At 32.7% G+C, this 11165-nt stretch overlaps 1 long non-coding RNA gene across 1 annotated transcript in view; it reads left to right on the top strand.

The window, feature by feature from the left end:
- Window positions 1-300: 300 nt before the first annotated feature.
- Window positions 301-11165, top strand: part of LOC129397248 (uncharacterized) — a 207258-nt gene continuing 196393 nt past the window's right edge. The window contains exon 1 of the long non-coding RNA XR_008624471.1: window positions 301-839. This is a non-coding gene — a long non-coding RNA (uncharacterized LOC129397248). The remainder of the gene's footprint in view (window positions 840-11165) is intronic.

The raw sequence follows: 11165 nt of genomic DNA, 5'->3' as shown, positions 1-11165 counted from the left end.
TTTGGAATCAGTTTGATATGCACAAAATAACTTGCTAGGATTTTAATTAAAATTGAATTGAATTTATTGCCCAATTTTGGAAAAGCTGACCTTGACAACATTGAATCTTCCTATCCATGAACATGAAATATCTCTTCATTTATTTAGTTATTCTTTGATTTCTTTGATCAGAATTTTATAGTTTTCCTCATATAGATTTTAAACATATTTTATTATATTTATGATTAAGTATTTCATTTTTTAATGTTAATATAAATAGTATTGTTTTCAGTTTTAAATTCCACTTCGTCATTGCTGGTGTATAGGAAAGAAGTTGATTTTCATATTTTAACCTTTCTATAAAGCGTATTAGTTCCAGGAGATTTTTGCTGATTGTTTCAGATTTTTGACATTGTTTAGACCCATCTGCAATCAAAGTTTTATTTCTTTCTTCCCAATCAATGCGCTTTATTTTTTTTTCTCTTATCATACTAGCCAGGACTGCTAGTACAATATTGAAAAGGAGTAATGAGAGGACTCATACTTGTCTTGTGTCTCATTTTAGTGGAAATGCTTCTAGTTTCTCTCCATTTAGTGTGGTGTGAGCTGTGGGTTTTCTGTAGGTATACCTTATCAAGTGGAGGAAGTCCCCCTCCTTCATAGTTCACTGAGAGTTTTTGTTTGTTTGTTTGTTTGTTTTAACACAGATAGTTGTTGGAGTTCGTCAAAGGCTTTTTCTGCATCTATTGATGTGATTATGTTATTTTTCTTTTTTAGTCTATTCTGACGATGGATTCTGCTAATTGATTTTTGAATGCTGAATAAGTCTTGCATTACGTGGGATGCCCCTCTTGGTCGTGGTATGTAATACTTTTTATACATTGTTGGATTCAACTTGCTAAGATTTTGCTGAGGATTTTTGCATCTGTGTTCATGAGAGTTATTGGTTTGTGGTTTTACTTTTTTGTAAGGCTTTTGTCTGATTTTGGTATTAGCATGATGCTGGCCTCATAGAATGAGTTATAAAATATTACCTCTGCCTCTATATTCTAAAATAAATTTTAGAGAACTTGGTATAATCTCTTCCTTAAATCTTTGGTAGAATTTACTAGTGAACAAAACTGGGCTTAGCACTTTCTGTTTGGAAGGTAATTAATTTTTTATTCAATTTTTAATAGATATAAGACAATCCAAATTGTCTATTTCTTCTTGTGTGAATTTTGGCATATTCCCCTCCCCCCTGCCCCCCCACCACACACAAGGAACTGACCCGTTTCATCTAGGTTATCAAATACGTGGGCCTATGGGCATGGTGGCTCACCCCTGTAATCCCAGCACTTTGGGAGGCCGAGGCGGGTGGACTACTTGAAGTCAGGAGTTCAAGATCAGCCTGGCCAGCATGGTGAAACCCCATCTCTACTAAAAATACAAAATAATTAGCTGAGTGTGGTGGCACATGCCTGTAATCCCAGCTACTCAGGAGACTGAGGTGGGAAAATCGCTTGAACCCGGGAGGCAGAGGCTGCAGTGAGCCGAGATCACACCACTGCACTCTAGCCTAGGCAACAGATTGAGCCTCCGTCTCAAAAAACAAACAAAGAAACAAACAAAACCTAAAGTTGTCCATACTATTCTTTTTTATCCTTTCGATGTCCATGAGATATGTAATGATGTTCCATCTTTCATTTCTGACAATAGTAACTTTTGTTTTTTCTCCATTTTACTTAGCCTGGCCAAAAGCTTATCATTTTTTTCAGTCTTCTAAAAGAACAAGCTTGTGATTTTGTGGGTTTTTTCTTCTATGGATTTCCTATTTTCAATTTTATTGGTTACTGTTCTAATTCTTATTGCTTCTCTCTGTTACACATGGATTTAATCCACTTTACTTTTCCTAGTTTCCTAACGTGGAAGCTTAAATGATTGATTTTAGATATTTCTTCTTTTCTAATATATGAATTCAATGCTATAAATTTCCTCTAAGCACTGCTTTTGCTGAATCCTAACATTTTATTGATTTACAATAGTTGCACATATTTTGCTATGTGTGGGGGTATGTGTGATCTTTTGATAAATGTATACAGTGTGTACGAATCCTAATATTTTTATTGATTTACAATAGTTGCACGTATTTTGGGGGTATGTGTGATATTTTTATACATGTATACAATGTGTAATAATCAAATCAGGATAATTTTGATAAATTGTGTTTCCATTTTTATTTAGTCAAAAGCGTTTTTTAATTTTTGTTGACATTTCTTCACCTCATATTTTATTTACAAGTGTATTGTTTAATTTCTATGTGTGTTGAAATTTTTCAGTTATCTTACTATTATTGATTCCTAGTTGAACTCCATGTGGTCTGAAAGAAGACATTTTATGATTTCTATTCTTTTAAATGTGTTCAAGTATGTTTTATGGCCCAGAATGTGGCCTATCTTGATAAATGTTCCTTCCATGTTAGCTTGAGAAGAGTTTATATTCTGCTGCTATTGGATGAAATTGTCTATAGGTGTCAATTTATATTCATTTAATTGATAGTTTCACTGAGTTCACCTGTGTGCTTACTGATGTTCTGTCTGCTGGATCTATTTCTGATATAGGGTTGTTGATGTCTCCAACTATAATATTGGATTTATCCAATTCTCACAGTTTTAATAGTTTTCGCTTCGCATATTCTGACGCTTTATTTAAACACACGTTAAGGATGGCCATTTCTTCTTGGAGAATTCACCCCTTTATCATCATGTAATATGACTTTTTACCTATTTTAACTTTTAGATTTGCTTGGAATTATGCTTGGTCTGAAATTAATATACATATGCTGATTTTCCAAAATTAGTGTTAGCATGATATATCTTTCCTCATCCATTTGTTTTTAATCTCTATGCATCTTTATATTTTAAGTGGGTTTTTTATAGACAATATATCGTTTGGTCTTATTTTTTGTCTATTCTGACAATTTTTGTCTTTTCATTGGAACATCTAGACCATTGACATTCAAAGTGATTACTCATATAGCTGAATTATTTGTTACTGTTTTATTTTTTGCCTTCGTTCTTTGTTTCTATTTTGTCTTCTTTTTTTTAACTTTTGTGATTTTAATTAAGTAGTTTGTATAATTGTATTTTCTCTCATTTCTTAGTATACAAAGTATCCTTTTTTATACATTTTTTGGTAGATTGCTACAGTTTGCAATATACATTCATTACTAATCCAAGCCCCCTTTCACATAACACTATACTGACCAATAGATAGTGTGTACTTTCAAATAACAAAATAATCCTAGTTCCTCCCTCCCATGACTTGTATCATTGTTGTCCTCCATTTTACTTACATATAAGCATATGTAAGCAAACCTATATACTTCATATATATATACACACACATATACATATATACACACACATATACACACAAACACATATATATACACACACACACATAAGAATATTTAATTGAATATATTGTTTTATTTAGCTCTCAGGCTTTCCCACATTAAGCCTCCAGCTATAAATCATTTACGTTTGGATTTTTTTCTTACCCTGACACTAATTTGCCCCCTACTTCCCAAAGAAGATGTAGCTGTTAGTTTTTTCTTCAGTGAGTTATGACTTAATACATTTTGATTTAAGTATTCTACCTACATTCACCAAGACTTAGTTTTCTTATCTGTAACGTTTGGACAATAACAGACTGGGTGTTTTTGTGGGAGTAAATTAAAAATATATGTGGAAAGCTTAAGCTTCATAATGGCTACAGTAAAGCCATATCTCATCTTGGGGTAAATTATAAATTCAGCACTGAGTCAGTAAAACAGCCTTCTTTGATACTTTTATGTTTCTCTATACTTTTAAAATTAATATTTATTTCTTATTCATTTCTGTATTTCTTCTTGATACCAATGACAGAATTACCACCAGGTCATCTAGCCAGGTTTTCAGTTATTAATCAATGAATGGTAAATCTTAGAATCTCCTATATATTTCTTCCTTACGTTTTACCAGTATGAAAGGTTACATCATGTTTCATTACTTCATTTACTTCTTAATTTCAATTCATTTTCTAGCATGAATAAACAGGCATTTATACATACACACATACACACACTCTCCTTGATAATAGAGCAAACAGAAATATATGTATATGTACATATGTGTCAAAAAATATGGATAAAAATGTGTATGACAGTGCTTTTTATAATAGGCCAAAATTGGAAACAAATGAAATAGTCATAAACAATATAATTATGTACATATATTGTGGAATATTCAATTACTAAGATATTTTACAGCCATGATAATAAACTACTCCCACATATAACGTAGAACAATATGGATGCATCTCATACACAATAAAAAAGATAAAATAATACATAATGTGCAATTTCAAACCTGTTATCTGCAAATAAACACATAAAATACAACGTAAATATACTCCCACATATACATTTTGCCCATAAAGGAAATATGAATCCTATGTCAGGATAGGAGTTTTTTGAGGGGGAGAAATAAGTAAAGATTGAGGAGGGTCACCAGGGAAGTTTCTGGGATGGTGATAATTTCCTACTCATTTACAAGTGCATATTGTGGATGGCATGTAGATATGAATGCTTATGGTTTGTATGCTACTCTATATGCTATACATCAGTAAAAATGAGAAGTTATTTTTTGTCTTCTTTAAAGTATAGAAATATGGATTCCTATAAGTTAAATGAACTAATAAGGTATATTTAATAAATGATAGCTTACCTGTTGTTAGAAACACAGCAGGTTCTTAATAGAAGTTAGCTTTTCTTTATTGATAATACTGAATCTACTGTACCTGGTGCTGGGGTGTAATGATGAACCCATTTTACTAGGTAATTGACAGCATGCACCCACACATAAGAGACTCCAGGCTGCTAAAGAAATTTTACAGCATAAACCTAAGGAAGTGTTTCTTTAAAATAAAAATATAATTTTAGCTACAACTATTAGGTAAATAATAAATTGATATTAAAATGCATCTATTAATAAAAACATGCTTAGTGTTAAATTAACTATTAGCAGTAGTTTACAACTTTCATTATAATTCCTTGCATTCATCAATTTATATACATTTTTGTTCACACTTCTGGGTTTAATTGAAAGATCCTTTTTATGTGTTTCTTCCTTTTGCAATTATGTTTTGAGCTTTTATTTGCCACATTCTGTGGTAGATTCAAAGACACAAAAGTAAAAGATACTGGTCCTATCTTTAAAAACCTTTCATTTGGAATATTACAGACAAATTAGGCAATGATTATAACACATTGCAATTTGTTCTGATAGTTATTCTCACGATGCTACGGAAGTAAGAAACAGTGGTTTATGACTCCAAAGGGAGTGGATCAGAACAAGGCAGAGGCTTTCTGACTAGAAGGTGACAAATTGTAGTTGGACAGTGAATGAAGAAGAGCATGCTCAAAGGCACTTTCATCATTCAGTTTATTCTATTAAATATTAATTATTATTTATTTAGTGGCCATCCTTCAGTAAAAGACTTGAAGGGACGGAGTTGGACTCATCTTTAGTCACTAATAGCTGTCATTTTTTGAGAGACAAAATACGACAGATCCTTAAATAATGGGACAATCAAATTTAATGTAGCCATTAAAATAGAGTACTCCTAACAAACAAGGTCTCCACAAAGCCAGCAAATCATTGCTAAAATGGCTTCGAGACAATAACATTATCTAGATATGAGAACAGCTTAACTCCAGCAGAAAAAGACTTGACCTTGTGTTGATCCCAGCGGCCTTTACATTTTTATTGTTAATAGAACCCATGTTCTGTTTGGTGGGGTCTTTAAATAATTTACTAAGAGATCAGGTAACTCAGCCACAAATGAAAGATCAAAAGAGACACGACACTTAAAATATGGAACAGGAGGGCATGAGTAGAGAGAGTTATTATTGTTCTGGAGAACATATTTTCATTTGTTTATGTATTTTTATGACTGTGGGAAATTTTCATGTCCTCAATTACTGTTCTAATCTGCAAAATTAATATTTTTATCTTTGTGACTTCACTGCCATTACCCAAGAAGCCATGGCTTTTACAAATCCTGTGTAGTCACTAAAACTATTCTACATGCATTTGGCTTTAATAATCTCCAAGATAAATTAAAAGCAAAATAAATTTATATTTGCATGTTTTCAGGAAGAATCCTCAATTATATATTATTTATGGAGAAAAAATCTTTTGTTAAGTTTTAAAATTTCTAAAGATAATTGCTTATCCTAAATAAAAGAACCAGTGTAAAACTGACCCAAATGGGAATAGTCAGATATTAGAAAGTGTCTATCCAAAGTGCAGATGGTAACCAGGAGTTAAACAGAAATTAAGAGGCAGGTATATCAAGGAAAATATATAGCAGTGCAAAATAGACTATGAAATGATGTTTGCTTCATTTATTCCACTCACTTAAACCATATTTGTTGTCTACTTTGTATAAGACAATGTTCTAGGTGCTCGAAACACAATGATAATAATTCCGTAAGGATCTCTCCCCTTGAGGAACTCATATTCCACTGGGAGTAGACAATTCCCAATAATACCTAGCTTTCAATCTAAATGCAGCTATAAGTGATAGAGTGACAAAAATAGCTTTATTGCTAATGCACTTTGTTCTTCCATCTGTTATTCATCAGCAAACAATAGTTGGACACCTATTTGAAAAGATCTCCTGCCAAATGCTAAAAAGATACAATGAGACATGGTTTGTCTACAAACTGCTGAATATCCTGGAGGTCAGAGATAGCTACATGTTCAAAGTATTAGGCTTCTCTAGAACTGCTGCCCTCTTGGACAGCTGGTTTTTGAGGACATGCTCTTCATAGTGAAATAAAGCCAAAGTTGTTTCTTTTCTATTGATTAGAAAACATGAATGTGTAATACAACTCTTCCATTATTGGGCAGGTTTAATTATATAATGTCATATATATGAAAATATTTGTATAGAGCCAAATACAGGAATTAGAATTACTGGGTTAAAAGGCACTTTGAATTTATACATCTAAGAGAGTTAGTCAAATTTTCCTTTTTGATAATTTTATAAATTTATATTCCCAATGGCAAATATTGCTACACAACCTTAATAACATGGTGTTACTGGACTTACATATTTTGGTCATGTGGATTGATGAAAAATAAATATCATTATATTACTTTTATTTTCTTAATAAATTGAGACTGAGCATGCTGTAATATTTAAGAGGTATTTACATTTCCATTTATTTGAATTACCTGTTCATACCCTGTGTTCATTTTTCTATTGATGTGTTAATATTTTTCTTAGTTATTTCTGGCAGTTCTTAATCCTTCACAATACACATTGCAAATGTTTTTCTCAGATTTTCATTTGTTCTTGGGCTTAGGTTATGGTATTTCTTCATATATGGGATTTTTTAATGTCGTTGACTTTATTCTTTAAAAAATACCTTTCATAGCCTCTATATTTTGAATCATAGAAAGGCCTCAGCACCTGGGAAGGATACAAAGTAATTCTTCTCTGTTTTTCTCATGTATTTTTATGATTTTTATTTTTTTAATGTTCAAATATGTGATGCATTTGGAATCATTGTGATATTATGTACAAAGAAGAATGGCTCCACCTTCAAATTTTTCAAAGTAACTCCCAGTGTTCCTAAAACCACTGACCTAATGATTCAGTTAATTATCCACAGGACTTGAGACAGCCCTATAAAATATATTCAATCCTTATATACATTTGGGCTTATTTTTGGACTTCTTATTCTGCTTATGAGTCTGTCTAGAAAAAGACAATATTATTTCATGTCAATAACATTTATGTCCATCCTGCATAGTTACTGGGAAATATGTTTTAATATCTATTATGGCTGGGTATTGCTATTCTTTGTTTAACATTTCTTGGGTGTTTGCATCTCTTTGTATGATTTTTTAAGTAAACTAACAAATTATTTTATCCAGCCCTTTTTCTACCTCAAAGAATGTGAGAAAAACTATTGGTGTTATTACTTGTATCATGCTAAATTTAACAACTTCAAGAGAGTTGGCATCATTTCGTTATTTAGCCTTCCTCTCAAGAACATTGTTCAATTCTTCCTTTGAACCCTTTAAAAGGATTTTAAAGTTTTCTTTACATAGATAATGTGTATTTCTAGTTAGGTTTATTCCTAGCTATTTTATCTCTGTAAATCAATGTTATTTTTGCCTTCGTCCCTTTGTAGGCCTGTCTGGATTTGGTCTTTTTTCTGACTTTGAATGCAACTGCAGGCATGTCTCATATCTCTGTTCCTTGCTGTCCCAAGCACATTCTTACTTCATAGGTTAATATCTATGTCCATTGTTAAATTTTTTAAAAAAGCAGTTCTCTGAGCATCAATTAATTTTTAACAGTTTTAACCATCACACCCCCCACCTACCTTGGACACGCCTCAGTCTTAGAATGCTGAAGTGTAGGATGGGTGTGGTCTGTTTTATCCTATTACCTAGTTATCCTCTCCCCAGGAGAAGGAGCGTGTTATGTGCCTGCCTTTATAATCTGGCAATTATTTATTCTGCAGAAAGTGGAAGACGTAATTGTTCTTTCTTTCTCTCCGGAGTTTTTATTTTGTCTTTTGGTTTTGTTTATTTGTTTTCAGAGATTATTCTCATGCTTGTTCTCTTCTTCTCTGGCTAAGCATTTAAGACTCCCCTCCCTCAGCCAGCCCCTAGTCTTCCAGCAGTTATCATCTCTTCCCACCTCACACCTCCATGCTCTCTCAATGTTTGTCTCTTCTTCTTTCCTGGCTATCTTTTTTTTTTTTTTTTGGCAGGGTCTCTATTAGAAAGTCCAGGCTGACTCTCTCCCACTGATAATGCTGATCTTTGGAGTACTACTTCCTTTCCTCACCTTTACTTAAGTGTAGTAGGAAATTCAGTTCAATCTTCTTTCTCTGTAGTGCTATTTAGGTGCAGCTCCAGGATGATTTTCATCTTTAGACAGTTTGTAGTGAGAGGTAAACACTATTAGAACTCTAAAGGGTGAACAGGTGTCCAGTTTTATTGTTGTTGTTTGCTGGCTTGTTTGTTTCGAGTGGGAAAGGCCCTCCTCACTTCCCCCATGGAGAGGATGGCAAGTTAGAGTGCTTGGAAAATGCATAGAATTCCGATTTTGCTATCCAAAGGGACTCTCTCTATGAACTATTCACACCCCACCATTTCACAGATGGGGTGAACGACCCCTAATGCTAGTAGAAGCAGGTTTTATAGCCTCACCTTGCACTACATGTGTTGTCCAGCAGCTTGCTTTAGGATGCAGGGGTTCTAAGTACCCATTCTCTCGACTTTTTGTAGTCTCAGCTGAACTAAGACAGAATGAGTTCCATTTTAACAATCAAATACATTAAAAATACAGCATTGCAGACACTTGAAGATGAAAGTACATGGAGGTCACTATAATAAAGCACCTTTTGATTTAGACTGTGGTCCCCTTTTATTTTAGAATACACTGACATTTCTCAGAGCAATAAGCTATTTGTAAATCTTTATTCACTTAGGTTCACTGGAACTTGAGTGAAAAAAATAAAAATATAGGTGGATCAAATCTAATAAGATAAATTTATATTTTCCCTCTTATGTTCATCTGCATGATAAAGCTCTGCCATTTTTCTTCAGGTCATTTTTCCAGTTTCTTTCACATTTTACCTTTGTTTTTCTCTCTTTGATTTCTAGAGAATGTCACTCTCATTTGGATAGAGCAGTCTCCAGCCTCCTAAGAACATCTCAGAGTTGACATTTCTACATACTTGTTTATTCCTTTCAAGGAGTAAACATATTGTTCAGAACCAAGAAGCTGAAAATATTGTTGTAGAATTATAATGCTAACATAAAATCATTTCCCACATCATCATTTGATTAATACAAAATGGCTGTGGTTTCTCAAAGCCTCTTGCTTTTTCATGTTTTTGTTCATGCTATGATACTACCACTAAATAGACAACTTTCTTCTCACTCTCCTTTGACCATCATCTACTCACCCTTCAGGATTTAGTCAGGCATATGTTGAAAAATATGCTTAAAAACAAAGCTGTCCTGAGAATGTCATTGTCAAGGATATACAAAATAGCAAATATTAAATTTGTTGACTTTCTTTGTCATAGATTAGATGTAGAATATTTTGTTTGAATGCTGTTTAATTCAGATTAATATACATGCATATATATATATGCATCCGTATATATTAATATACATATATGTGCATATATATATATATACACACACACACACACAAACACACATGTATGTACATACATATACTATACCACTATTAGTTTTTAGGATAAAAAAGTCAAAATATGAAATTTTTTTATTTTGATATTTTTTCTTTGTGTGATTGGCACATAAAAGAACTAAGGTTCCTATACTCTATGTATGTCTCAGAAAATAAGTACCATGGAGTCTCAGTGTTTGAAAAACTTTTAAAGCTTATCTAGATGAAACTTCTACTGAATCTGAGAATTTGCTCCACTACGTAACAGTACAATCCATACTATATTGAGAGATTGTCACCAGCTATTTGCTTGAATATTTAGGATGAAGAGCTGTGGACTTTCAAAGACGAGCCCTTTGGGGTAATTTCTGTACCATAGGTGCTTTGTAACTCTAAAGGGTGGAACTAAAACCGGTTTCTGAATGTCACTGGGTAACACATTTCAGTTCATAATTCAAAAGTCATCTTTATTGACTCTTTCTCAATATAGAAAAGACTGCTTCACCTAAAATAAAAGTAGGATATCAAATAAGACTGAATATTTGTTTTGAGAGAATAAAAGGAATTTTTCATGCTGTGTGTAGTCTTCAAAAGGAGGCAGGTAGAGAAGATGAAAGGAAGATGAAATGAGACTAGATTCTAAATTAGCCATACGGTGACTATGGCAATGACAAAATCATGTCAGTCTGTAAAAATACAAAATAAACAATTACTCCCTCTCAAGAAAATACTAATTTGTACATGTGTTCGGAAAAAAAGATTAATATATGAAGAAAATACTTTATAGAGGAGGCCTTTTTTTGAAATAAAATCCATTGTAAAGGGATTTCTTCTTTAGACTACCATGGAGCAACACAGATTAAAAATACCCACCTTTATGAAATAAAACATTGTACAAGATATACAAAACAATGGTTTTCAAGGTAGTGGAC

The sequence above is a fragment of the Pan paniscus genome, chromosome 13 (assembly GCF_029289425.2).
Source record: "Pan paniscus chromosome 13, NHGRI_mPanPan1-v2.0_pri, whole genome shotgun sequence".
NCBI lineage: Eukaryota > Metazoa > Chordata > Mammalia > Primates > Hominidae > Pan > Pan paniscus.
The sequence above is the reverse complement of the archived record's forward strand: the minus strand, read 5'-3'. Positions and strand labels throughout refer to the sequence as shown.